Consider the following 6,276-nt stretch of genomic DNA (forward strand, 5'->3'; position numbering starts at 1 on the left):
ACAGTGCGACGTATACTTAAAACAGCATGACGTAGACTGGAAAAAGCCTGACATACACTCGGAACAGCATGGCGTAGACTCAAAACAGCATGACGTAGACTTGAAATAGTGTGACATAGACTCAAAACAGCATGACGTTAACTTGAAACAGCGTACCATAGACTCAAAACAGCATGGCGTAAACTTTAAACAGCACGGCGTAAACTTGAAACATAGTGGCCTTGGCATAAACTCGAATAGTGTGGCATAGACTCAAAACAGCGCAATGTAGACTCGAAACAGCATGACATAGACTCGAAACAGTGTGACGTAGACTTGAAACAGTGTGACGTAGACTTGAAACAGCATGGCATAAACTCTAAACAGTGTGGCGTAAACTTGAAACAGCGTGGCCTTGGCATAAACTCGAAACAGTGTGGCATAGATTCGAAACAGCATGACGTAGACTCAAAACAGCATGACATAGACTCGAAACAGTGTGGCGTAGACTCAAAACAGCATGACCTAGACTCAAAACAGCATGGCGTAAACTCTAAACAGCACGGCGTAAACTTGAAACATTGTGGCCTTAGTGTAAACTCGAACAGTGTGGCATAGACTCGAAACAGTGTGACGTAGACTTGAATCAGCGTGACCTTGACTCGAAACTGTGTGACTTAGACTCAAAATAGCATGACGTAGACTCAAAATAGCATGACGTAAACTCGAAACACCGCGACGTAGACTTGAAACAGAAAGGCATAAACTCTAAACAGTGCGGCATAGATTCGAAACAGCATGACGTAGACTCGAAACAGCGTGAAGTAGACTCGAAACAACATGGCGTAAACTCTAAACTGTGCGGCGTAAACTTGAAATAGCGTGGCCTAAACTCAAAACAGTGCAGCATATACTGGAAACAGCGTGACATAGACTTGAAACAGCATGGTGTAAACTGAAAACAGTGCTGCATAAACTCAAAACAGCGAGGCATAAACTAACAGCGTGGCATAAACTCGAATGCTGTGTTCACACCAGACGTGGCAGACGTGGTGAATAAATCTCGATATTCACCCATAAATAAACGCATCATCTACTTATGAGCTGTTAATGTATTTTTATGTCATGACTTTACTTGTAGGGGCACATCACCATTTACTTATCCTTAACTACTCATGAACTCCTGTGTTTAAACTGTTCATGTTGATGTCGATTGAACAACTTTTCTATTGTTATTCAGTGTAAACGTACTAGACAGGTGTGCATAAAGAGTTCGTGAGTAGTTATGAATGGGTTAATGATTATGTGCCCCTCCAAGTTAAGTCATGATATAATTATACATTAACATATCATGAGTTCATGATGGTTAAATTAAGCATAGACTAATGTGACATTTACTAACAAACAATCATGTACTAACAAGTATCCATTATTCACACATCAACTTATGTGACTCATGTTGTAGTTAAAGTTAGTTCATGATTAGCACATGCATTAATCATTAGTTCATAATAAAGTAATGTTTAGTTTACATATAAACAAATCATTATTCATGTACTGTTATTGTAGAATGTTATCAAAAATCTGTTATTTAGAAGAGGTGCAAAGGTATTATATTAGATATAAGCGTTCAGAATATAGATGTGAATAAAACTATAATGTTTGGTAATGTGAGTGATGCTGTAGTGGAGAGCACCCATTTTGAGAAAAGCATATTGACAAAACAGACTTTAATACATTAATACTGCAATCTACAGACACGGATTGATAAATTGTGGTAGAACTATAAAATCTGTAGGTGTATTAGGTTGTTTTCTTTACATTAGACCAAAAAACACATTATGAAAGGCCAAAAATCTCAAAGTGTAAAAATTGGAAGCTTAAATCTTGGATTGAATTATCCCAACATGCAAATGTTTTAACTAACCCTGATAACTAAGAGACTAAGCTAAAGAAAGCAACGTTTCAGCTTGTTTTAGCACAGAAAAAAAAATGGGAGACCACTTTTCTCATTCTCAATTTATTATTTATAATATCATGTGTTTGAGTGAATTATATTTTATTTGTATATATAAAATATATTTGTTTTAGTCTCTAAACTCTTGATGACATTTTAAAAATACTTTTTTAAAAAAATAGATAAGTGCCATGTTTTCAGCTATATTCATTTTTAGTCACCCACCGACCACAGGGTGGAGCTCCATCCTCGTCCTGAAGGGACGCCTGTGGAGAGAAACGAGAAAGAGGGAGACAAGAAAGAGTGGTTTGGGGGGTTGTCTATTCCTTTGGTTGTCTCCTCGCAGCAAATCCACCAACTCTCAATGTGATCAGCAGGTAAAAGTGATGAAGAGCAGCAGGACACTGAAAATACCCCATCCAGGAGCTGGACTGATGATTAAACAGCAAAACATACTGTGGCCTACATCTATGAAAGGTATAGTTCACCCGAAAATGAAAATTCTGCCATCATTTACTCACTCTTCACTTGTTCCAAACCTGTTTGAATTTCTTTCTTTTGTTGATCATTTTATTTACAAATGCTGGAAATCTTTAAGTATTGCCTTCCATGGTATTCGTTTTTCCAATGGTTACAGGTTTTCAGCTTTCTAGAATAACAGAATAAATAAACTCATAAAGGGATGAAACTTAAGGCTGAGTAAACAGTGATTACATTTTTATTTTGGGGTGAACTTTTCTTTTAATTACATTATAAAACTCCCATAAGCATCCCATATTATGAAACTCTTGATCAAAAATGTAATTCCATTACTTTTGCTCTAACATATGTGAAACAGTTTGACTGCCTAAATCAGGGGTCACCAATCTCGTTCCTGGAGGTCCGGTGTCCTGCAGGGTTTAGCTCCAACTTGCTTCAACACCCCTGCCTGGGTGTTTCAAGTATACCTAGTAAGACCTTGATTAGCTTGTTCAGGTGTGTTTAAATAGGGTTGGAGCTAAAATCTGCAGGACACCGGACCTCCAGGAACAAGTTTGGTGATCCCTGGCCTAAATGGTAATATTTCCTCTAGATGAAGAATTCATATGCATGTGGAATGTTTTGTTTAGATTAGACTTCTCTACACTACATCATCTGCTCTGTGGACAATGATCATCAGGAAGCTACTTCCAGTTATCCTTAAATCATTTCCTACAGCCGAGGGCCAGCAAGTGCATGACGTTTAGCCTCAGGATCTGAACAGCCCAACAACCAGTCCATCAGCAGCAGCACTCTGAGGAGATCATAACGGTGAGTTTACTGTCGAAACCTTAAACACACAGATGCTCTTCTTGCGATATATTATCTTAGGAATATATCTGTAAAGGAAAATATCATTTTCAAAGGGGTAGTTTACCCACAAATGAAAATGATGTCATGATTTACTCTGACTGCAATACGGTTGACTCACATTCTTCAAAACTGACATTCATATTGAACAAACCTGAATCATCACCGAACTCAGTCACTTACTTTCCTTTGACTTGCTTCCCTCTTCATCAAGGGTCCCCACAGTAGAAGAATAAACCTAAAAATCTAATTATCATTTACATTTCTTTTCTGACCACTGCTTTGTGTAGTGACAATATTGAATTAATTTGTGATGAGAAGATGGCAAAAAAATCTAAAGTATACCAGGAGTTGTAGCCCTTGCTATGAAAAGCCAATAAACACACAATCACTTGAAATATTTTACATCTTGAACACAAATAATTGTTGTGGTTTGAGGTCAAGTGATAACCTACGGAGTGTTCCAAATGGGATGTATTGCCCTCCGAAGAGTACTTCAGAGTGAAAACAATAATGGCCACTATTTTGATGTGTTCCAAACCGAAGTCCTCAAAACTATGGACTTGGGAGTGCCCTTCGGTATTTCAAAAGGTACAACTGATGGACACTTTGGGCCCCCATGATCCTTTATGCAGGAAAGTTGCACACCATGTACCATTTGGAAGGGCTCATCTCTATGCCCTAATCCCTTCAAAGCTGTCGCTCTGGAGGGTAAAACCCTCAAAGGGAGTGGGGCATATTAATAATCCCTTCCAAATGGAACAAAGTGCAAGTGTCCCTTAGGAGTCATCAACTAGCCATAAATGTCACCTAGTGGCTTTGGTTGGTATAGCAGCTCACAAAAAAACATATTGATACCTTCTTTAGACCCTTAAGCCTAGTTCACACTACATGACTTTAAACATCGGCAGATCGCTGTGTTCACACTACATGACTCGGTTTTGTGTCTTTTAATCGCTGTGGTGTTCACACTACGCGACACTACGTAAATGATCCACAATTCCTTCCCCAACAGTTCAGTCAAGCTATCAAACCACAGCCAATGTAATTTTGATGGAGGAGCCGTCAGAAAAAGCTGAACACTATTGGCTGCTTGTGTGCTGATGACATCACTGACAGTGTTTCAAGCTTTCAAGGTAGCATTTAGAAACATCGCCAGTCAGCTGATGCGTCAGCGGATCAATCGCTCATCTGCAAGGTTCAAGTGGATAGATGTGGCTTTAACACTAGAACTACAGAGGCAGTCAGTTTTTAATTTTTGTAATTTAATAATTCTTAGAAATTAAACTGACATATCTAAATATCCTGACGTTTCCTAAATATCTGTGTATTTCTTTCTAGCATAGTTATTTTTTTTTAAATTACAAAACAGTAAAGAACTGAACAGTTCTACCTTTAATTATTGGTCAAAATGACTGCATGCATGTCTGCTACTTTTTGATATGACTTTAAATACGCATGCCTTTTTTGCCTAGCAACCTCCTGCGATGATAAACATAACTTTCTGATAACAAAAACATAAATTTAATTCACAAATATCTTTCAAAACAGCATATTCTGTACCACGAAAAAGCTCCTGTTTGAAAGTGAAAATGAAAGCGAGGCCCAGACCTTTGTGGGTGTTCTAGTATCTTACATATTTATAGGCTGTATTACCAAAAAAGACAATATTTTGGGGGTAATGGTGTCATAAAATATAATGACAGACATTCAAAGCTTAATTTTATTATCTCAATAGAAGCTTTGGATGTAAATATGACAGGACAATATGACTAATTATAATGACCAGTATGGTAATTTTAATAATTACAGAATTCCAGTTCCACTGTTAATATAGCCTACTCTCCTGTCCATGTTAACGCAGAATGAAGGGAGTGCAACGATGCCCGTTCTGGCCAATCACAGACCTTTCTGTTGAGCTCCTGAGCACATGGCCATTCAGCTCATGCTGATATGCTCTCTCATTGGCTGCAGCTCATCACTACATCTGACCGTACGTGGGGTTGAGTCAGCCGACTGCTCAATATTCAACACACTAGATATTGGATTTTCATCTGCGAGGTGTTGGCGATTTGATGCGTTGTTCAATAGTTCACACATAAAGACTGCTGAGCGCCGAGCACCCCCACATTTTTTGTCAGCGAGTTTGTTAACTTCCAAATCGGGTTTAAAATCTTGTAGTGTGAACTAGGCTTTAGGAGTTATCAACTGGCCATGAATGTCACTTAGTGGCTTTTGTTGGTATAGCAGCTCAATCCCAACTCTACCCCTTGGCCCTTCCCCCTACCCATCGTTTTGCATGTTCAAGTGAAGGGGTAGGTCCCATATCTCTTTAGCTTGAAGGCGTAGGGCTAAGAGGAATGGGTAGATACCCTTTCGAACAGAGGTTTTTTTAGAACCACACTCGAAACCAAGGGGTAGGAAAATTTTCCAGAATACACCAGCCACAACAGCAGTAAAGCTGCACCTGGAAGTAAAGGGATCCACAAATTACAATTTTTTTGTCATTATTATCATTAATGTTTTAATACATTCATAATGGCGTTCGTGTTTTACCGTCATGCTTAAAAAAAAAGAAAAAATGCTAAAAAAAAAGACCCACTAAATTTCGCTATCTATAGTCCATAATAATAACTCCTATACAGAAGTCCCACACCATTCTAACACTCAGTGACACTCGAATACCCTGTCGGAAAAGTCTAGTGGCTGGAAATGACCTTTTTACATAGTCTGCAATAATGTTAATGTTGTTTTGGGTGTGTTTACATAAATGAATATGGCCACTGTGTAAATGCACAGTACAGTTATGAGCTTATTGCCACATTAGATCGTTATGATAACATAATATATGCCTTCAGTGACTTCCTGAAGATTAAATACTAAAAAATAACACAACTAGAATAACTACAGCAGTTGCGATCGTCGATCTCATATGAAGCAAAAGATCGCAATGACATATGATGACGTGTGCAGGTACTGCAGTGGTGTCCCATTTCTTAGGGGTACATTTT

Source organism: Danio aesculapii, chromosome 21 (assembly GCF_903798145.1).
Source record: "Danio aesculapii chromosome 21, fDanAes4.1, whole genome shotgun sequence".
Taxonomy (NCBI): Eukaryota; Metazoa; Chordata; class Actinopteri; order Cypriniformes; family Danionidae; genus Danio; species Danio aesculapii.